Source organism: Schistocerca nitens, chromosome 6, assembly GCF_023898315.1.
Source record: "Schistocerca nitens isolate TAMUIC-IGC-003100 chromosome 6, iqSchNite1.1, whole genome shotgun sequence".
NCBI classification, from domain to species: domain Eukaryota; kingdom Metazoa; phylum Arthropoda; class Insecta; order Orthoptera; family Acrididae; genus Schistocerca; species Schistocerca nitens.
In genome coordinates, this window is record NC_064619.1 from 50,071,117 (window position 1) to 50,094,559 (window position 23,443).

Genomic DNA, 23,443 nt, shown 5'->3' on the forward strand with positions numbered 1-23,443 from the left:
TTACCATTTCATAACAATTCGCCTTATATTCAGATGATTAAGCTGTGTAACAGCATCAGCAATGCTGCATATTGTTGGCCCCATTTTAGAGTGTCTGTTCCAACTACCTCAGTTGTAGCATTTGAGTTCCTTAGTGGGAGACAGGAGTGAGTTCTGCAATGGTCATGTTGCAACCAGATTCATTTATTAGTCTTCTACAGAATACTACCATATTCTAAGCCCAAGTCTATCTGGTGGGATGGGTATCAAATCCACAGTCCTCAGTAGTCGGATGCTGCCACAATCCTGGCCATGCCCACATACATGTCTTGGCTCAGAGCAACTCATTCTTGTTGGGCAGGCAGGTTGGCAGCAGATGATGCTGTCACAGGGTGACTGGGTGGTGCAAATTACCTGCTAGACAACAGTTTGCAATGAATACAGTGACTGTACTCCAGCCTTCATAGTCAAGTTGGCAGTGTCTAACGATGGCAGTCACTAAGAGGGTGATGGTTAATAGAGTCCTAGTACAGCCTTCAGGCTCAATAGTGCAAGACACAGGCCCATACGGCACACAGCCCATTGAATGACACTGACCAGTATTGCTAGCTGCACCAGCAGATAGTGAATAAGCCATGGTGCTTCTTCAGGCCATACAATGGTAGCCTCCATAACACCAGTGGCTGACTCAATGCCTTTTTCCATCTGGGTAGGTGCTATTTATACACAACCTTACCCAGTTGTGTTATGCTGGAACAGATGCTTGCAGCAATGTGCGGTGGCTATATAGTCATTAGATGGTGACATGCAAGAGCTGGCTAGTGGTGTTACTGCTGCTACAGTGAGTCTAAATGTACCTTATTCATCAGTTACATTGTGATTAGCAACACTTCTGTATCTACATTTTTAATGTAGTGTGCCCCTGATACTTGCGTATTCTTAATTTTTTATTAACTTCGAATATAAGTCATCATAATTAATAAGTTTGAATGTAAGTCACCACAACTGCACTCCCGACTCAAGTACAAGGTGCCATGGATCCTGATGATGCATTAGGACTAGTTGAAACAGCTCATACTGATAAATCTATGTGTTCTTTAGTTACTCTACAATTGTTGAAAACCCTTGGGTCTTATAGGCCTACTAAAAATTAAGTGAGTTGTCACATGACATGACACTGGACTTGCATTTGGGACGACCAGGATCCAGATCCCCATCTGGCCATCCACAGGTAGGTTACCTAAATTGCTAAACACAACTGGCAGAGTGGTTCCTTTGAAAAGGAAGCAGACAATTTCCATCTCCGTCTCTCCCCAATCAATGTATGTATTCCACCAATAATGACCTCATCATCAATGGAATGTTCAAACCTGGTCTTCCTTCCTTATACTTAGTAAACATGCAAAACACAGTTAGTTTTTATAATCCTTATGTGTACCCAATTTAGGCCTGAAAAAAAAATCTAAGCAGCTCTATAGTTAATGTGAAACTTGTTAATGTAATAATCATTTGTCTTACTCTATTACATAAGTGCTCTGAAGTCTAAAAACCAAGTCTACAGTACATGTTCATGCCTAATAAGAGGCAAATATACTATAAGGTACTTCATTTCTACACATTTTAACATGAAATAATTCTAATGTGCACAATGCACACCACGAACAATTTAAGTAGCACAGGTGAAGCCGTCCTAAAATGTCACAGAATGGTTACAAATACTGTCTGACTATAGTAACCTATTGTAACATTGCACAGACATAATACCAGAAGTAACAGCAACCAAGTTTTATTCTACTTCCACATGAAGAGGTCTACAATAATACTGAATGAACAACAGAATGGAATAAAGTCTCATAACTATACAACACATCAAGGTACAGTCTCATAGATGAGCATACAATAAGCAAGTAAACATAAGGGAGGCCTAGGGCCCAGTGCGCTAGGCTTATATTAGCCTATAGTGCACACAGAACAGTACTTGCTGCGCCATCTGTCCAGGTTGTAAGATAACCTCTCTAGGCTGGTTGTGGTGTTACTTGTATTGCACACTGTTTGAGTACATGTGCTCGCACTGTAAGGTTACAAAATAACCACTGTTGGCTTAGAGTCTCCTCTTGAGCAAACTATATGATATGCCATTACAGTAAAGGGCATAGATCATGCATGCAATCCTATTAGCGAAACAACACTACTAGGATAAATTAAGCTGCAAATAACCAGAGTATACTATTATAAACTGACTAGAAGACCACAACAGTTTCTTCATATACATAAAAAGATGCTACTAACAAGTGAGATAATGCACTATTTTACATCTATACTGCTAGTATGGATGAGACCATCCAGTGAAAAAATGACAAACTAAAATATAGCAAAATAGGGCACTCACTTACATGTATGCCTGAAAATATCTCCATATTTAAGGAAGTGCCAAGCACCACAAAGATTGCAAAGGCCAATGTACACAATGGTTTAAGAGTGTGTGACGTGATCATGAGTATCACAGAGAAACAAACTGATGATACCAACTAAAAGAGTCGGTAGTGTAGAACCCTCCCACAAAAACTGAAATAAGACAAGTGAAATTAAAGCATGACAGAAATACATGACCACAGCTACCCTCAAGAAAAACACTATACTGTATCATTATTTATAAGTACCTCCACATAATACATTCAACAAGGATGCCTGAATCATTTACACAGGGTGGAACATGTAGCAAGGCGACATAAAAAATATGTAAGAATTATAATCTAGAAGAACAAAATCCATACACAGATACAATCCCTTCATAAATTAAACATGGAGTAAGACAATGAGTCATGTTATGGAAAAGGAGCAGGTCTGCCAAAAGAATAAAATAAATCGTGAATCCTGTTACCATAAGACTGCGTGATAAACCAAGCAAGACAGTAAGCATGACCACCACATTAAGGATTAGCTCACCAGTCAGTCCCCATTACCCCATCTCAATATTGATAATAATACTGGAATATGAGTAAATCTCTAGAACCTCTACAGATTCATTTTGTAATACTTTTCAGCCCTATGTAATATGCCTGGATATTTTTATCTTCACAAATGTTTACTCTTTTTACATAAATGATCATTAAGAAGTGAGAAATTTCTTCTGCTACTCCTCAAATGTCCTTTCTATGATACTGGGAAAGTATCTAAGTTTGGCTAAGGTAGAATTTACCATAATCTTTATATTGTAGTTTGTATGTGCGTGCTTGACTAAAAGATTCCTTTTGATGCACAGAATAGAGGCAAACATTGTTGGACTGAGAACCAGAAAACTGACAAATTTTAAAACAGTTATTGTGACAGTGATGCAATTATATTAGAAAATGGTCAAAGACGTTGTTCATGTTACATTCAGTCCCTATTGGTGTGCCACTTGCTCAAATTCTGGTGTGATAAGTACCATAGCACAATGTGTTTTGTACATAATTAAGGCAGAAAGAGAGAGAAACCCCCTTCATCTACTGTCCGGTATCAAAAATAGTGAACTCTGATCAGGGAACAATATCTTGTATCAACAGTCACCACCCAAGTGGGTCTATTGGTTCATTGCTTGCATTATGGACAGTAAGCAGCATGTTTGGATTGGTTCACAGACAACTTCATTGACAGTGTCAGTTTGAAAGCCTATCTTGATTGCATGTCACTGGTACTGATCCAATTTTTTAACTGAAAATCACTCCAGCAGATTTTATCATTCTAGAGATTACTTTCTCCTTGAACTTATATGTCACTGTAATTTATTATTTATTTATTGCCTCAGAAGCAAATTAAATTTTATAAGTATGTTTTTATTTCATATCAATTTTGAAAGGAACTGTCCCTGAAGAATACCTGAATAATATAGAAAGAAAATCAGCCACAGGCATTTACATGAAGATGAAATGGAAAACAATGAAAAAATATTTCAGGGGTGCCTGATGGTGGGATTCAGGCCAGCACTTTCACCTGACAGTAAAACACAAGTCACATGTAAGGACAGTGTATTCCAAATGAAAATATTCATTCTAACTACAACATAATACTCCAGGCGTCATTTTTTTGTTTTTCAAAAATTGTAGAACTACGCATGGGTAATCCACAACCCATATCAGGAGCTTGCTGTAATTCATTTGTCGTAATAAAATTAGGTGCACCTTCGTAGTTGAGGGTTCAGTGTAGATGGCTGCTAAGCGAAGGACCTGAGTTCAGTGCCTGTGGAAAATTGGCAAATGGCTGGCAGAGGAGGGGGGGGGGGGTTGCTGATGCTGACCATATACCCATCTGAACTGAAATCCATTGGGCCTCCTAGGCCTGCATGAGGAGATGTTGTAATAAAATTAGATGCTGTACAATACTGGACACATTCCACATTCAAAAACAGCAAACTCGCACAATGCTGTTTTGAAGATTAAAGCAGTATCAGCTAAACCATAGACACAGTCACTTGCACTTGAGTTCCGCAGTGATGTGTAAGGGACATAAACAACGTTCCAGCTAGGATGGTGAGCATATAACAATGTCGAAGGTGAGGTGATCTGCAGTAGCAAGAAACAATGTGTATGTGATATACCAGCCAGTGGCAATAATCTGTCTGCTGTACTAAACATTGTTCATTAAACTATTAGTGATATGCTGTGCACAGATTTTATGATTTTTCTATTTAGCACCCTTTATGACCAATAGAAAACACTATAAATATTACATAAGACAGTAAGTAAAATAGTGTTCTGTATTTGATAGATTAGGTTTTTCAGGGACCATTTCTCTTCAGGCAAACTTTATCACAGCATGCCTTGGTAGGTATGCACCACTCTCATACTGTCATTGCCGATATTAACTAGACGGTTCCAACATAGGCGTGTCACATGGATGCGTGTTGCCTACCACAGTGGTGGGCACTGATACTGTCAGTGTGGTTGACTGATTTTTATTTGGTTCCATTTGACTAAGTTATGTTTTGAGGATGTATTTCTAATATAAGACAACTCAGATTAATCTAATGTCTTAAAATATCTATTCTTCAAATCAAAATTTGGATAAAGAGTCTAAACAGAAAAGTTGCACATCCTGTCACTTCAGCACGACAAACTGTACTAAAACAAAAGAGTTTTGGAGAGATCGTTAATGTGATCTGTACTGAAACAGCATATTTTCATAATACACAAGTATAAATACAAAAAGCACCAAATACAGTAACTTAGCTCCACAGTCACTGAATTAAAGATGATGGCTGCTCAATTTGCTTCTATCAGCTAATCACAGCACAGGACACATGCCCCTGTCAGCCTATCATAGCATGCATTTACATTCTTGCTTATCACAAATATTTGGCTCTTTTTGCACAAAAAGCCGGCTGAAGTGGCCGTGCGGTTAAAGGCGCTGCAGCCTGGAACCGCAGGACCACTACGGTCGCAGGTTCGAATCCTGCCTCGGGCATGGATGTTTGTGATGTCCTTAGGTTAGTTAGGTTTAACTAGTTCTAAGTTCTAGGGGACTAATGACCTCAGCAGTTGAGTCCCATAGTGCTCAGAGCCATTTGAACCATTTTGCACAAAAAAAAACAAAACAATAAAATCTGTTTGTGGTGGCAAACTTATCTGTAGCTTAGCCCAAGGTCTAGGATAGGTTCAAAGTTGACAATTTGGTTGTGAGTGGGTAAAGATAATGAATGTGAAAGTAAAGAACCTGGTAGTGCAACCAGACTGACCTGTAGGTCAGTGCAATGTTTTGGTTAGGTTGCAGGGTAACATCAAAGAACAGCTGAATGGAATGGACAGTGTCTTGAAACAAGAATATAAGATGAACATCAACAAAAGTAAAACGAGCATAATGGAATTTAGTTGAATTAAATTAGGTTATGCCAAGGGACTAGATTAAGAGATGAGATGCTTAAAGCAGTTGATGAGGGTTTTTTCTTATTTGGGCTGCAAAGTAACTCATGATGGTTGAAGTAGAGAGGATATTAAATGTATATTGGTAATGTCAAGAAAAGTGTTTCTGAAGAAGAGAAATTTGTTTACATCGAATGTGGACTCAACAGGTAGGAAGTCTTTCCGGAAAGTATTTGCATGGAATGGAGCCACAAATGGCTGATTCCAGTTCAAATAAGAAGAGAATATAAATTTTTGAAATGTGATGCTGCAGAAGAAGGTTGAAGATTAGATGGGTACCTCACTCACATAACAATTAAGAAGGTACTGAATAGAATTGGGGAGAAAAGGTATTTGTGATACAACATGACTAGAAGAAGGGATCAGTTCGTAGGGCACATTATGAGACATCAAGGTATCATCATTTCAGTACTGGAGGAAAGCACGTGTGTGTGTGTGTGTGTGTGTGTGTGTGTGTGTGTGTGTGTGTGTGTGTGGGCGCGCACGCGTGCGTGCGCGTTTCCGCGGGGGGGGGGGGGGGGGCTAAGAATCATAGGGGAAGACCAAGAGTGAATACTGTAAGAAAATTCAGAAGGACGTAGTTTTCAGCAGTTATTTGGAGATGAAGAGATTTGCGCAGGGTAGAGTAGCATGGAGAGCTGCTCTCAAACCAGTTTTCGGACTGAGGACCATAACAACAACAGCATTCAAAGTGGTGGCTAAAGGCTCTGCAATGCAGTTATCAGCACAAGATGGTTTATTTGTGTGGTGAAAGTATATGATATTTCCATTCTCTGACACATGGGTAAGATTTGCAGGTGAGTAATCGAGTATTACTAAGTTCTTAGCAAAAGATGATTTGTGGTTTCACAGCAGCTCATTTAACTCTACAAATGATAAAAATTAATGCAATACTGACACAAGTTTCTGATTCTACGACTGGCAACATAAATGCACTTAAAACATCTGTTCAGTGAAGCTGAGAAAGTAACAAGGTTTCTTGTTGCTGTATAATTTCAACTTGACTCTAGCTTTTAATAATGGAATATGGATATCCAATCACCAACTAAATTTGTGTCTTTTAGTGAACTTGCAGAAAGACTAATTACAAAATTAGATACAGAATAGCTTCAATATTTGTCTTATTTAACTAATGTGGCAAATAGGAGTAAAAATATTAGCTTTCAAATAAACTTTTAGGGCTCAGTATTCAACTCACACAAGAATCCTAAAACTGAACTTCTAAAATGGTGGTATAAGTACTGGGAAGACGACAGGTGACCACCATCACCAACGTCTGTACAAATAGCTTTAACTGACGCCGTATTGAAAAACAGTGGTACTATTTCAACAGGTGCTAGTGAAAACAGCGGCACACAGTTCCATTGTCGTACCAGCCGTCCTGCCACTTACTGCAATATCTGTTTTGCAGCACGTGGAAAGCCAGCTTCAGAGTAGTTAGATTTCATAAAACTTTGGTTTTCAAAATTTGTGCTGTCCTTTTCTAGATTTCTCAATGTTCGAACTCATAATGTGCTTTAAGATGGTGGCACAGGCCGTGGTAACTTACGTGATACAGCAGTGGTAGGTACCCAAAATATGCATCAGGGAGTGGTGACTGCTACATGGGCGCCGCGAATATATTCCATTGCCATTTCGTACCTGGATTAGAATAACGGAGTGGCTGACATTTGTACACAGAATGGGGTTATGCAGCTCGCTGCTACCCTCACGTCCGATATGGTCAAGGCAATCGAATGTTTCCTGTTAACCAACAGTACTGAATTCGCCTTATATGATCGTAATGGCCGTTTTGCTCATTATCTATCTCTATGAGTGGCAGATATTCTGTTGTGTATTGTTAGAGAATAAGCGCAAAGAAACGAAACACTGACAAAAATGAATCACAACATTGCATTATTGGCAGTAATTGTCATTCTCAGAGCGATGTGCCAAGACGAACGAAACATAAGCCGTAACAATGCTCGTTCTCTGGTTGCTGTTGCTACGATAGCTCTCTCGAAAAAAAATCTGTCAATCAGTTTGCTATTCGAATAAAAATTCGTCTGTTTGTGCACGACAAAGCATGGTTCCAAGATGTTACAAAAATCCGCGCGAAAATGTGATTTTTCAGGTCATAAAAGAACGAACTGCATTCTTCCTGCACCCTCCATACGCCATGAGCATATCGACTTTTTCTGCATTGGTTAAACATAACAACATCGTACTTCGCAACGACACAGGTTGAATGGTATAAACAAGTGTTGGTGCGGAAACGTTTCAAAATAAGATATCTCATAAACTACCTGCACTAGAATCGTGCAACAACATCCTAATTTACCATACTTTTAGTCTGTTAATGTCAACAGGCATTATTCTATTTAAACAAGTGTACGTTTGAACAAAAGAAATACACTTCCTACACATTACTACAATCTGTTTGTTGGTTAATAATACGAGCCCCTGACTACCAATCCAGTCTGAGAGAGATGGATGAAGACTATAGTAGTGGGACTCAAAGAGGCAGGAGATAGTGACTGACAGTGAGAGATAGTGACAGTAAAAGACAAACTGAAATGGATGTAGATAAAAGCAGTGGGAGAAAAATCGAGGGGGGCAGTGGAAATGAGAAATATGGATGAGTGGAGGCTGTAGCAACAAGCAGATGATGCAGTAGAAGATGATTCCAGCATGGATACATTGTTACGGATAGAACTTTGTCCTTCTTATTCTATGATTTACCTTTGTTGATTTTTGTGTTTAGTTACATTAATAAAGTATGAAAAGATTCCGTACCTGTTTCTTTCATTCGCTACTATTATTCCACTGGAGTGGTCATCCCAAAAAAAAAAAAAAATAAATAAATAAATAAAATAAAAAAAACGAGATAAGAATAATTCTAAGATAACATACCTTTTTTCCCCAAGGCAGAGGCAAACGAGAAATACAAGAGGAAGAAACTGACATAAAGGAAGAACTGTCTCCATTTTCAATACCACCACATCAAACCAGTATGGAGATGGTTCAAGCAGAAAGACATCAAGTAAATAATATGGGCCACTAATGTGGTTTACACACCCTGAATGTATTTTTCAACAGGACGGTGTGAGCATAGATGAAACTAGATACATCATCACCATGACGCATCTGGATAGAGCAGTTACAGACGAAGTGGAAGACATGTTACCACAGCAATGCTACGCGACTCTAAAGAAAGTACTGGTATGTACTTAGCCGACGGAACACCGACTTCAGAGAGTTTTCGAGGATGAACTGTTGGGCGATAGACCACTCTGTTGCGACTGATATGGGCTCTGCGACCTTTAGCAGGATCTGACCTTATACCACTACAGTCACTAAAAGTGCTCTGGCTACGAAAATTTCCAGCAAACATTTGTGTGGTGGTTGCAGCCTGTGAACACCTGACACTACGTGAGTGTCCCATAAGGCTGATAAAGAGGATGATAGTGTGGCGGGGAAGGTCAGTTCATGCAGTGTTACAAAATGAGAGACCACAAAGGTAGCTCGTGTGGTGTATTATGGCTGTGAGGAGACACACAAACAAGGCCGAAGGATAGAACAGCTGGAACAAGTAGTAGCAAGAATGATGTTGGGGTTGTCGTCGCCATGTAAGAGATACCGACGAAAAGAGGAGCATGTTGCAAGATGCAGGGATCAGTCCTGAGAAGAAAATGGAGAACAATGGTGTTGGCATCACCAAAGATAAGGAGCAGGCATGCGACGATGCACGCAATCTTGCCAGCACCCAAATGATATCGACGGGCGCTAAACCGCGCCGACGTCCGCCAGCGATTCTGGGTGTGCTCAAAGAAGAGTGGAATAAGAGTATACGCTAATGTGATGCTAAAAGCGATACACGAAGCATTCAGGTAAGAATTTCTTGACTGACTCAGGGTCAGAAGTGAGTGAGTGAGTGTGCACTAAATGTGTGACAAATTGCTCGATAGCACCGTCACAACATATCCTCACCACGCGGATGAATCAAGAAACATTTGGAGAGCATGTACGCATTGTAGACCTTTGACTTCCTCACGAAATCAAGTGGAACTTCATCATCGCCAGTGTCACAGATCCAATAAGAGGGGCTGATTTTTTGTCGCATTTTCGATTGGTACCAGACGTGATCAGTAGGAAATTAGTCACAATACATAACCTTGCAGCGCAGTATCATCACAGTGAGGGGGGGGGGGGGGGGGGCTGACAGTACAAAAGGCTCAGCAAAGGGGTATATAAATTAAAATGACAAGCAACTATAATGCATTCAAGCTAGTGACGAACAAAGTCATATGGCCAGGCGTACAAAAAGGTTGCAGAAATTGGCCATGAGACTGCTTAGAGTGGCAATGTAACAAAATCAGCCCACGCCCTCTTCAGCCAACTTCAGTTTCCAAAACTAACTAGAAGATTCGCACACATTCATTTGGATTTAGTAGGCGAGTCGCTTGAAACGTCCACATTAATTGAACAATGTTCTGTTATTCGTTTTTCACTTGTTGAAGGCGAGAAACCAGTGAATACATACTGTAGAACGTCTAAAGTTTATAGTGAAGGTTGTATGAATCGCGCAAATTTTTACAAGTGGGTAGAGCAGTTCAAAAATGGTCGCGACTCAGTTACTGATGATCACCGTTCTGGCCGCCCAGTTGCAGTTTCAACTCCCTCACTTGACAGTCGAATTGATGGCATTATTCATGCCAACCGCCGTGTGACTTTGGAAATGATAGTCGATAAGGATCGGGTTAGTACTGGTACAGTTCATAATATTATGTGTAACAAGATGAAGTACCGCAAAACATGTGCAAGATGGGTCCCAAAGGAGTTGACGCGGCTACACGAGGAAACAAAGTTGAGAGTTTGCCCAGAGCTAAAGGAACATTATGAAAGAGAACCTAAACACTTCCTCAACAAAATTTAAACTTGTGATGAAACTTGGGTTCACTATTATGAGCCACAATTAAAAAGACAAAGTATGGAGTGGAAGCACACCAACTCACCAGTCAAGAAAAAATTCAAAACCCAGGCATCAGCAGGATAAGTCGTGTTGACGGTGTTTTGGGATGCTGAAGGTCCAATTTTTTGTGATTATCTCTACGAAGAGCGTACAATGAACAGCCAATACTACTTGGATTTGCTTTTAAACAAGGTGAAGCCAACCATGAGAGAGAGACGTTGTGGATCTCAGAGGAGAGGTGTGATTCTCCAGCAAGACAACGCATGTCCTCACATTGCTCAACTAACGCGTGAAACTATCGACAAAATGGGCTGTGTAGTACTGCCTCATCCCCCTTACAGTCCTGATCTAGCACCTAGTGATTTCCATTTGTTTGGTGCACTGAAGTAGGCATTACGTGGGAAGAGGTTTCAGCATAACGAGGACGTGAAAAAGTTTGTGGTAAATTGGTTCAAACTTCAAGATAAAAGAGTTCTTTGCAGCCAGAATAAAAACGTTTGTGACTCGTTGGAACAAATGCATAAATGTTGAAGGGGATTATGTTGAAAAGTAGAATAACTATTGTTTGTAAAAATAAATACACTCCTGGAAATTGAAATAAGAACACCGTGAATTCATTGTCCCAGGAAGGGGAAACTTTATTGACACATTCCTGGGGTCAGATACATCACATGATCACACTGACAGAACCACAGGCACATAGACACAGGCAACAGAGCATGCACAATGTCGGCACTAGTACAGTGTATATCCACCTTTCGCAACAATGCAGGCTGCTATTCTCCCATGGAGACGATCGTAGAGATGCTGGATGTAGTCCTGTGGAACGGCTTGCCATGCCATTTCCACCTGGCGCCTCAGGTGGACCAGCGTTCGTGCTGGACGTGCAGACCGCGTGAGACGACGCTTCATCCAGTCCCAAACATGCTCAATGGGGGACAGATCCGGAGATCTTGCTGGCCAGGGTAGTTGACTTACACCTTCTAGAGCACGTTGGGTGGCACGGGATACATGCGGACGTGCATTGTCCTGTTGGAACAGCAAGTTCCTTGCCGGTCTACGAATGGTAGAACGATGGGTTCGACGACAGTTTGGATGTACCGTGCACTATTCAGTGTCCCCTCGACGATCACCAGTGGTGTACGGCCAGTGTAGGAGATCGCTCCCCACACCATGATGCCGGGTGTTGGCCCTGTGTGCCTCGGTCGTATGCAGTCCTGATTGTGGCGCTCACCTGCACGGCGCCAAACACGCATACGACCATCATTGGCACCAAGGCAGAAGCGACTCTCATCGCTGAAGACGACACGTCTCCATTCGTCCCTCCATTCACGCCTGTCGCGACACCACTGGAGGCGGGCTGCACGATGTTGGGGCGTGAGCGGAAGACGGCCTAACGGTGTGCGGGACCGTAGCCCAGCTTCATGGAGACGGTTGCGAATGGTCCTCGCCGATACCCCAGGAGCAACAGTGTCCCTAATTTGCTGGGAAGTGGCGGTGCGGTCCCCTACGGCACTGCGTAGGATCCTACGGTCTTGGCGTGCGTCGCTGCGGTCCGGTCCCAGGTCGACGGGCACGTGCACCTTCCGCCGACCACTGGCGACAACATCGATGTACTGTGGAGACCTCACGCCCCACGTGTTGAGCAATTCGGCGGTACGTCCACCCGGCCTCCCGCATGCCCACTATACGCCCTCGCTCAAAGTCCGTCAACTGCACATACGGTTCACGTCCACGCTGTCGCGGCATGCTACCAGTGTTAAAGACTGCGATGGAGCTCCGTATGCCACGGCAAACTGGCTGACACTGACGGCGGCGGTGCACAAATGCTGCGCAGCTAGCGCCATTCGACGGCCAACACCACGGTTCCTGGTGTGTCCGCTGTGCCGTGCGTGTGATCATTGCTTGTACAGCCCTCTCGCAGTGTCCGGAGCAAGTATGGTGGGTCTGACACACCGGTGTCAATGTGTTCTTTTTTCCATTTCCAGGAGTGTACTTTTTTCCTCTTTAATTATTGAATGACCCTCGTATTTGTAAGTTGCCGCAATTGAGAACTGCCCACGAAGAGGAATCGCTTCGTATCCATAGGCCACCAAATTGCACGATAGTGGGGACAAGTCAGGTGAACCCCGTCGGACATAAGTCGCCTGATTGATCAAAGAGACGGTGCCTGCAGTATCCACCTGAAAACGGATGTCCTGGAGTGACATGCAAAGTGTGAGAAACATCTTCTGCATGAAGGGATCACTCTGAGGTACTACTGCCTACGGCATATCTACCATGTCTTGGTGTGGTCGAGGCGCTGGATAGGGGCAGGTCGTGTCACTGCGACCTACTGAGACGAGATGCCCCTCTTTGCCACAGAGTGAACAGGACCAAAGCAATCTAGACAGTGTGCTTGGTGGTGAGGGGAAAACCATTGCAGGCATGAAAGGAGCGGCCCCTGTAGCCATCGGCTGCAACCTAGCGGTCATCCTACGATTACGACGAAGGGGTAGAGCATGTGGTGGTGTGTGAACTGCAGCCACTTGTAGCCTTGCCATGAGTCGTTCGTTAGCCGCCTCTGTAATTTCGAATGAATGAGCGATGCGCAAGATGTCCTCTAAAGACAGGTTATACAGTTTCAATGCCGCCATGCGAACCTCTGGGTCAGGCGCCAGTTGAACCACAACATCACGAATCAAGGAGTCAGCGTAGGAAGCCTTACAGACTTGACTAGCGCAAGTAACATCACATTTTTGGCTGAGTTCTTGCAAGTCAGTGACCCACAAGTGGTATGACTTTCCCGTCTGTTTATGGCATTGATACCGCTGGGAATAATACTTAGAAAGCAGAACGAATATTTTCTGAAAGGAGAACAGTAAAAGGGGGGGGGTGGGGGTGAGGGACAGGGGCAGGCATAGGCGCCAATTTTCAGAGGAGAAACAACATGTCTGGCGAAGCCCAAGAAAGAAAGAGTGATCGCTGCAATGAATCAACCGTGACTTGAAACGTCGTGAAATGTTGGTTCAGTCGATGCAAATATGTGCCCCAGCCCTCCATAGCGTCACTGATAGGAGGAAACAATGGAGGACAGAATGTGGAGTCGAGTGCAGGTGGCACCAGTCTCTGAGGCACATCAGTCTCCTGCACGCGAAGTTTGTCCACCAAGACTTGAAGCGACCTTAGTAACAAGACCGTCTGTGTCTGCTGCTTATTCATCAGCTGCTGCTGTTACTCGAGGAGGCTAAACAATTTAGCTTTCATGCTATGAAACAACTTCCTTTTTCCTCTTCGCCAATTGCTATATCCACGAGCAGCCGGATACTGGTGCGCACATCAGGAAAACAGGAGAGAAACGATCACGACACAAGGTGGGAAGACCACATGCAGACATCACTCAAAGCCATGCCTGAGTCGAGCAACAGGGCTGACCGAACGGCAGACTCGATACAACAAGAGGAAGTCAAGAGCAAAGAACTTTCGACACAGTGCTGTCAACAGGTCAAGTACGAGCCACGATCCAAATCGAAACCATAGAGGAAATCCAATACCAAAGTAAAGTCGTCGACAATTAGTCAGTAGTACTACCCCATGAACCATGGACTTTGCTGTTGGTGAGGAGGCTTGCGTGCCTCAACGATACAGATAGCCGTACCGTAGGTGCAACCACAACGGAGGGGTATCTTTTCAGAGGCCAGACAAACGTGTGGTTCCTGAAGAGGGGCAGAAGCCTTTTCAGTAGTTGCAGGGGCAACAGTCTGGATGATTGACTGATCTGGCCCTGTAACACTAACCAAAACGGCCTTGCTGTTGTGGTACTGCGAACGGCTGAAAGCAAGGGGAAACTACAGCCGTAATTTTTCCCAAGGGCATGCAGCTTTACTGTATGGTTAAATGATGATGGCGTCCTCTTGGGTAAAATACACTCATGGAAATGGAAAAAAGAACACATTGACACCGGTGTGTCAGACCCACCATACTTGCTCCGGACACTGCGAGAGGGCTGTACAAGCAATGATCACACGCACGGCACAGCGGACACACCAGGAACCGCGGTGTTGGCCGTCGAATGGCGCTAGCTGCGCAGCATTTGTGCACCGCCGCCGTCAGTGTCAGCCAGTTTGCCGTGGCATACGGAGCTCCATCGCAGTCTTTAACACTGGTAGCATGCCGCGACAGCGTGGACGTGAACCGTATGTGCAGTTGACGGACTTTGAGCGAGGGCGTATAGTGGGCATGCGGGAGGCCGGGTGGACGTACCGCCGAATTGCTCAACACGTGGGTCGTGAGGTCTCCACAGTACATCGATGTTGTCGCCAGTGGTCGGCGGAAGGTGCACGTGCCCGTCGACCTGGGACCGGACCGCAGCGACGCACGGATGCACGCCAAGACCGTAGGATCCTACGCAGTGCCGTAGGGGACCGCACCGCCACTTCCCAGCAAATTAGGGACACTGTTGCTCCTGGGGTATCGGCGAGGACCATTCGCAACCGTCTCCATGAAGCTGGGCTACGGTCCCGCACACCGTTAGGCCGTCTTCCGCTCACGCCCCAACATCGTGCAGCCCGCCTCCAGTGGTGTCGCGACAGGCGTGAATGGAGGGACGAATGGAGACGTGTCGTCTTCAGCGATGAGAGTCGCTTCTGCCTTGGTGCCAATGATGGTCGTATGCATGTTTGGCGCCGTGCAGGTGAGCGCCACAATCAGGACTGCATACGACCGAGGCACACAGGGCCAACACCCGGCATCATGGTGTGGGGAGCGATCTCCTACACTGGCCGTACACCACTGGTGATCGTCGAGGGGACACTGAATAGTGCACGGTACATCCAAACCGTCATCGAACCCATCGTTCTACCATTCCTAGACCGGCAAGGGAACTTGCTGTTCCAACAGGACAATGCACGTCCGCATGTATCCCGTGCCACCCAACGTGCTCTAGAAGGTGTAAGTCAACTACCCTGGCCAGCAAGATCTCCGGATCTGTCCCCCATTGAGCATGTTTGGGACTGGATGCAGCGTCGTCTCACGCGGTCTGCACGTCCGGCACGAACGCTGGTCCAACTGAGGCGCGGGTGGAAATGGCATGGCAAGCCGTTCCACAGGACTACATCCAGCATCTCTACGATCGTCTCCATGGGAGAATAGCAGCCTGCATTGCTGCGAAAGGTGGATATACACTGTACTAGTGCCGACATTGTGCATGCTCTGTTGCCTGTGTCTATGTGCCTGTGGTTCTGTCAGTGTGATCATGTGATGTATCTGACCCCAGGAATGTGTCAATAAAGTTTTCCCTTCCTGGGACAATGAATTCACGGTGTTCTTATTTCAATTTCCAGGAGTGTATTCCGGAGGTAAAATAGTCCCCCCTTCGGATCTCCAGACGGGGACTACTCAAGAGGACGTCGTTATCAGGAGAAGAAGCTTGCACAGGATAGAGTAGCATGGAGAGCTGCATCAAACCAGTGTCAGGACTGAGGACCACAACAACAACAACATGGAGACAGTAACGAACATTGCATTATTGGCAGTAATTGTCATTCTCAGAGCGATGTGCCAAGACGAACGGAACATAAGCCGTAACAATGCTCGTTCTCTGGTTGCTGTTGCTACGATAGCTCTCTCGAAAAAAAATCTGTCAATCAGTTTGCTATTCGAATAAAAATTCGTCTGTTTGTGCACGACAAAGCATGGTTCCAAGATGTTACAAAAATCCGCGCGAAAATGTGATTTTTCAGGTCATAAAAGAACGAACTGCATTCTTCCTGCACCCTCCATACGCCATGAGCATATCGACTTTTTCTGCATTGGTTAAACATAACAACATCGTACTTCGCAACGACACAGGTTGAATGGTATAAACAAGTGTTGGTGCGGAAACGTTTCAAAATAAGATATCACATAAACTACCTGCACTAGAATCGTGCAACAAGATCCTAATTTACCATACTTTTAGTCTGTTAATGTCAACAGGCATTATTCTATTTAAACAAGTGTACGTTTGAACAAAAGAAATACACTTCCTTCAGACGAAGTACATGACTGAGTGAGTATTGAGTAAGTGAGCATTCGAGGTGCGGCGGTATTTATGCCGGCCACGAGGGACACTACTGGGCGATGTATTCACGTGGCGAGACGGTGGCCCACTCACTAGGCGAGTGCAGCACTGCAGCGACACTGCCCTCTATCGTCCATCAAAGTCCATTTGCTCTGATGGCCCATTCAACTTGACACCATCAGCTGCGCAAGACTCAAGAACAGAATTTGTTAGCCAGCTCAGCAATCACATGAGATAGTTACATTACTGGCCATTAAAATTGCTACACCAAGAAGAAATGCAGATGATAAACGGGTATTCATTGGACAAATATATTACACTAGAACTGACATGTGATTACATTTTTACACAATTTGGGTGCATAGATCCTGAGAAATCAGTACTCACAACAACCACCTCTGGCCGTAATAACGGCCTTGAAACGCCTGGGCATTGAGTCAAACAGAGCTTGGATGGCGTGTACAGGTACAGCTGCCCATGCAGCTTCAACACGATACCACAGTTCATCAAGAGTAGTGACTGGTGTATTGTGACGAGCCAGTTGCTCGGCCACCATTGACCAGACTTTTTCAGTTGGTGAGAGAACTGAAGAATGTGCTGGCCAGGGCAGCAGTCGAACATTTTCTGTATCCAGAAAGGCCTGTACAGGACCTACAACATGCGGTCGTGCATTATCCTGCTCAAATGTAGGGTTTCGCAGGCATCGAATGAAGGGTAGAGCCACGGGTCGTAACACATCTGAAAAGTAACGTTCACTGTTCAAAGTGCTGTCAATGCGAACAAGAGGCGACCGAGACGTGTAACCAATGGCACCCCATACCACCACGCCGGGTGATACGCCAGTATGGCGATGACGAATACACGCTTCCAATGTGCGTTCACCGCGATGTCGCCAAACACGGATGCGACCATCATTACGCTGTAAACAGAACCTGGATTCATCCGAAAAAATGACGTTTTGCCATTCGTACACGCAGGTTCGTCGTTGAGTACACCATCGCAGGCGCTCCTGTCTGTGACACAGCGTCAAGGGTAACCGCAGCCATGGCCTCCGAGCTGATAGTCCATGCTGCTGCAAACGTCGTCGAACTGTTCGTGCAGATGGTTGTTGTCTTGCAAACGTCCCCATATGTTGACTCAGGGATCGAGACGTGGCTGCACGATCCGTTACAACCACGCGGATAAGATGCCTGTCATCTCGACTGCTAGTGATACGAGGCCGATGGGATCCAGCACGGCGTTCCGTATTACCCTCCTGAACCCACCGATTCCAAATTCTGCTAACAGTCATTGGATCTCGACCAAAGCGAGCAGCAACGTCGCGATACAATAAACCGCAATCGCGATAGGCTACAATCCGACCTTAAAGTCGGAAACGTGATGGTACGCATTTCTCCTCGTTACACGAGGCATCACAACAACGTTTCACCTGGCAACGCCGGTCAACTGCTGTTTGTGTATGAGAAATCGGTTGGAAACTTTCCTCATGTCAGCATGTTGTTGGTGTCGACACCGGCGCCAACCTTGTGTGAATGCTCTGAAAAGCTAATCATTTGCATATCACAGCATCTTCCTCCTGTCGGTTAAATTTCGCGTCTGTAGCACGTCATCTTCGTGGTGTAGCAATTTTAATGGCCAGTAGTGTATAAAAAGTGCCACCCGTCAGACACGGGGATAGAAGGGCTTTTCTAGATAAGGCGTCACAAACAGCCTCTGCTTCTGGCTGCTTGTTGATACCATGCAACAGCCGCTAAAACCGCCAGATACGGGTCCAACCGCCTGATACAGGTCCTTATAAAGTGTTGACATTAGACATAAATGTGAAGCAAGAAATCGTAACAACTGAATGGTTGAAACCGTATTACCAGTACATGGAGGGAACAGTATGATGTGAACAGGCAGACGCACCTACCGACAATGACTCATCGACAGCGTCAAGTGGAAGGGACAATCACTCAGCAGAGAAACCCTCAGAACACGAAGAAGACATGCTGGCGCAGCAATACAGGCTTTCGTCACCAGGGTTGACCATCATATCAAGCAACAATATAAACACACTCGGGTCACCAGGTCTTTTTTAAAAAAAAAAAAAAAAAAAAAAAAAAACGAGAGGGCTCTGGTGTAGCGACAAACGAGTATAAATGACAAGCAGACGACAGTAGAAGATTATTGCTGGTTGCAGCTTGGAACCATTATGATGGACGGAACTTTTTCCCTGTTATTCTTTGATCTACCTTTGTTGCTTTTTGTGTTCAGTTACTTTAATGAAGTACAAAAATATTTGTTACCTTTCTCTTTCATTCGTTACTATTATTTACGCTAAAAGACTCTACATGAGCTTGGGGGTCTGGGCCCTACCAAATAGGCTAAATTTAACAAGTAGACATAGAGGGTAGCACCTTGGATCGAAATCTGGAACATGTGGGTATAGACGAAAAATAAGTTGGACTTCTTAGAAGTTTTGAGCTGCCAAGATATGTTGGAGACAGTGGTAGTGGGAAAGACAGAAAAATGGAGACGGTGTGAGGAAGGGGGCAGTAGCAGTGGAAAACGCTGTAAATCAACAGGAGAAAAAGGAGAAAGTGCTAAAGAGACTTTTATACACGGTGACAGTGAGAAGGTTATCCTGGTCCGATGGCTTAACTAGGACGTGAGACTGGATAAAAGGATTAAGTATGTTCTGCGTTAAAAGATTGCAAATATATTTGTATGCCAAAAATTTTTGAGATATGATGATTGAGGGAGCCGTTCCCCACTTTTCCATCAGAGTCTTTTAAAGAGAACCATATTCGCGTTTTTTGTGCTCCGTTGGTTGATTTATGTTCCTGGTCCGCTGTGAGGCACATCTCGTGCCATTCTGATCGACGTACTAACGAATATGTGTTATAGGACATGCCGGTCAGATTCTTGCTATTACCTTTGCGTATGTAAAAGCTCCTTGGTGGAACCGAACGGGCAGGCTGTCCTGTGCATGAGGCCATGGACGAGATGCATGGCTGCAGCGGTGTAGAATCTTCAGCTCGTAGTGTGAACGTGTGGAAATTTTTTTAGGATCAATCATTCTTCCTATTTACACTCCTGGAAATTGAAATAAGAACACCGTGAATTCATTGTCCCAGGAAGGGGAAACTTTATTGACACATTCCTGGGGTCAGATACATCACATGATCTCACTGACAGAACCACAGGCACATAGACACAGGCAACAGAGCATGCACAATGTCGGCACTAGTACAGTGTATATCCACCTTTCGCAACAATGCAGGCTGCTATTCTCCCATGGAGACGATCGTAGAGATGCTGGATGTAGTCCTGTGGAACGGCTTGCCATGCCATTTCCACCTGGCGCCTCAGTTGGACCAGCGTTCGTGCTGGACGTGCAGACCGCGTGAGACGACGCTTCATCCAGTCCCAAACATGCTCAATGTGGGACAGATCCGGAGATCTTGCTGGCCAGGGTAGTTGACTTACACCTTCTAGAGCACGTTGGGTGGCACGGGATACATGCGGACGTGCATTGTCCTGTTGGAACAGCAAGTTCCCTTGCCGGTCTAGGAATGGTAGAACGATGGGTTCGATGACGGTTTGGATGTACCGTGCACTATTCAGTGTCCCCTCGACGATCACCAGTGGTGTACGGCCAGTGTAGGAGATCGCTCCCCACACCATGATGCTGGGTGTTGGCCCTGTGTGCCTCGGTCGTATGCAGTCCTGATTGTGGCGCTCATCTGCACGGCGCCAAACACGCATACGACCATCATTGGCACCAAGGCAGAAGCGACTCTCATCGCTGAAGACGACACGTCTCCATTCGTCCCTCCATTCACGCCTGTCGCGACACCACTGGAGGCGGGCTGCACGATGTTGGGGCGTGAGCGGAAGACGGCCTAACGGTGTGCGGGACCGTAGCCCAGCTTCATGGAGACGGTTGCGAATGGTCCTCGCCGATACCCCAGGAGCAACAGTGTCCCTAATTTGCTGGGAAGTGGCGGTGCGGTCCCCTACGGCACTGCGTAGGATCCTACAGTCTTGGCGTGCACCCGTGCGTCGCTGCGGTCCGGTCCCAGGTCGACGGGCACGTGCACCTTCCGCCGACCACTGGCGACAACATCGATGTACTGTGGAGACCTCACGCCCCACGTGTTGAGCAATTCGGCGGTACGTCCACCCGGCCTCCCGCATGCCCACTATACGCCCTCGCTCAAAGTCCGTCAACTGCACATACGGTTCACGTCCACGCTGTCGCGGCATGCTACCAGTGTTAAAGACTGCGATGGAGCTCCGTATGCCACGGCAAACTGGCTGACACTGACGGCGGCGGTGCACAAATGCTGCGCAGCTAGCGCCATTCGACGGCCAACACCGCGGTTCCTGGTGTGTCCGCTGTGCCGTGCGTGTGATCATTGCTTGTACAGCCCTCTCGCAGTGTCCGGAGCAAGTATGGTGGGTCTGACACACCGGTGTCAATGTGTTCTTTTTTCCATTTCCAGGAGTGTACAAGGAAACCGTCGTCAATTGTTTGGTATGTAATAGGAACACGAATGGAACTGGAATTTTCTGCCAAGAACTCCCGATGAACTTATAGCTTCAAAACTTTTAATGAAAAGAGCACAGTAAATTTGGGACACGGGTTTCTACAGTCGTTGAAAACATGCACATGCATTCCCCCTACCATTGGCGTTAGATGACAATTGATATTTCCATTCTCTTTGGTTTACGCAGGTGTGTTTTCTACTATCGCGTTAAATTTGTGTGGGTGTTAGTGTCGTTGTGTAGATTTTTCAAGAGCTCGTAGAAACGTCCATGAAGATAATCTCTCCCTACTCCCCCCCCCCCCATACAATAACGGGTACGAAACTTGTTTTCCTGCAGAAATTATTTGGATGTGTCAAACACACTAACAAAAAAGTTATCAGCAAGGGACGAAGTGTCATTCGAAAATCAATTTCGAATGAGTAAAATTAATTTTTAATTTCTTTTGCGCTGTATTTCTTCTTCTACACAAAAGTCAGTTACACATACGTGGGATGTCATATCAGCTTGCACTAAGTTATAAGAGGAAGATAGCACCTGGAGGATCATTAATCATCACTGCAGTATACTTAACACATTCGTAAAATAGAAAGTTCAAAGGTTTTATGGGAAATAATGGTTGCTACTTATGGTAACCAGAAAGCACATGCGAAAGTAAAAAGGTACATCCACACGATATCTTTTTTACCACATTTTATTAGATCGCTTTTTTGACTGCTCTTCTGTTCAGCACAAATTTTGCAGTTGATTTTAAGCTAACTTCCCGATGAACCAGAGACTCTAAATTTTAAACATAGCTCACAACTGAATGACGATACAATTGTAACTCGCTTGCTTGCCTGCTGTGTGGCGGAGGGTACTTTGTTTACCACTGTCATTTCCCAATGAGGTAGAGCAGAGGATAATTGATAAAATGAAATTTTGTGCTTTGGGGGGGAGGGGGGGAGGGGGGACAAGTAGAGATCGATTAGGGTTGCGTTTACTATTTTTTTTTTAAATCAGCGTCACTACCTGGTTAAACCAATAATTTTTGGATAGGTAACTAATACTTAACTTTTCGAATATTACCATTAATTCGTGAAACGATGTGGTGGAAACCACAGCTGATGGATTAATGACATTATTCGTAATCTGCATGCAGTCGGCAATAACTATACCCGGACCAAAATAACAAAGCGATTGACAGAGAAAAACAGTTCAGCGTGGAACAGGTTGGTGTTTACGGTTGGCTGGTGCACACACAGGCAGTTTGGCTGTCGTAGAAACAGTTGTGCGTTTGCTTAGTGGGATGGCTTCCCACACTGCCTTTTAATGTGCGATACTGAATTCGCTTTACAAGATCATAATATCCTTCTCGCTTAACAAATGCACCCCTTGCGTATAAAATGGTACTGCGTTCCTATTGGGAAGAGGAATTCCGTCTTATGCAAGACACCTTTTTTCTGTTTTGTTTCAGCAAGATATGTTTCAGCACATTTTGTGCGATCTTCAGCAGGTTCTTTTTTTATTTTTTAACTCTAAAATTGTTGTTACAAATTAACATTTAGCGAAACTTTTGGTACATAATATTTACAATTATGAATGAAATAGTTGTTGTAAAATATAATACATCATTTGTTCATCGTTCACATTTGAAATATTTATTAACGACCTGATGCGCTATGTGTTGTTTATGACATTATGCCAAAGTTCTGTTTATATCAAATTGGCAAAAAAAGTGGATGTATGCATTAGTTTAGATACCTTACATGATACTATTGAACATTTATTTTGGTAGCTATTCTGCTGCACAAGCTACAACGTCTTATCTGCAAAACACCAAAAGTAATTTTTTATTTTTCTGTTTATTGTGCATGTACAAACGGAAATGAATATACACTCCTGGAAATGGAAAAAAGAACACATTGACACCGGTGTGTCAGACCCACCATACTTGCTCCGGACACTGCGAGAGGGCTGTACAAGCAATGATCACACGCACGGCACAGCGGACACACCAGGAACTGCGGTGTTGGCCGTCGAATGGCGCTAGCTGCGCAGCAT